The following is a 723-nucleotide window of genomic DNA, read 5'->3' as shown; positions in this document are numbered from 1 at the left end:
TTATCTGTTACACTTGATTTCTACATCAACGACCTTGTGCTCTACTTTGGTCTTAGGAATGGCGATGTAGTCATGTAGAGAACTGAGAACACCATTCTTGAGCTCTGCGTTCACTTTGCTCTTGTCACAGTTATCCGGAAGCTGAAGTCGTGTGTCGTAGGAACTGAAGCTCCTACTAGACCATGCATCATCCTTGTCCTCTTCCATGTTTTGCTCACCCTTTTGTAACAAGCACGTCATCCTCAATGGACACCTTGACATCCTCTTTAGAGAGCCCTGGCATGTCGAACCGCATTTTGATCTCATTCTCGTCGTCTTCGATGTCCCAATACGCACGAATCTCACCTCCTGATCGGCTTCTGGTGCCGGGGAGGATCACATAGTGTCCTCGAAAATACGGTCCATTGTGTCCAGCATCTGGCGCATTGTCCTCATTGGTGTCATGGGATCTAATAGACCAAAAGGTGAAACATCCACAGCCAACCTTCTAGCACTAGGCCTCTTCTCCATTTGAGTCCCTCTGTTACTACTACGTACCCTGATTCACAGCCACGTCCACACTGCCATCTCCACTGGCCTGAGCTCGCAGCGCCGGCAGCCTACGTGGTGGTGAAGGAAAGCTGGCTGAGTGTGAAATACCAGTTGGCTTAGCTGAAGGCCTGAAGCCAATGTTTTGGTTGCTACAAAAGGTGATGATGATGGCAAGGCAAATGTTGAAGCCAT

The 723-nt window shown here is 48.8% G+C and overlaps 1 pseudogene; it reads right to left on the bottom strand.

Moving 5' to 3' along the window:
* LOC101292235 lies at positions 1 to 723 on the bottom strand (annotated as a pseudogene).

This window comes from Fragaria vesca, linkage group LG6 (assembly GCF_000184155.1).
Source record: "Fragaria vesca subsp. vesca linkage group LG6, FraVesHawaii_1.0, whole genome shotgun sequence".
NCBI classification, from domain to species: Eukaryota; Viridiplantae; Streptophyta; class Magnoliopsida; order Rosales; family Rosaceae; genus Fragaria; species Fragaria vesca.
This window is presented reverse-complemented; position numbering and strand designations above follow the sequence as displayed.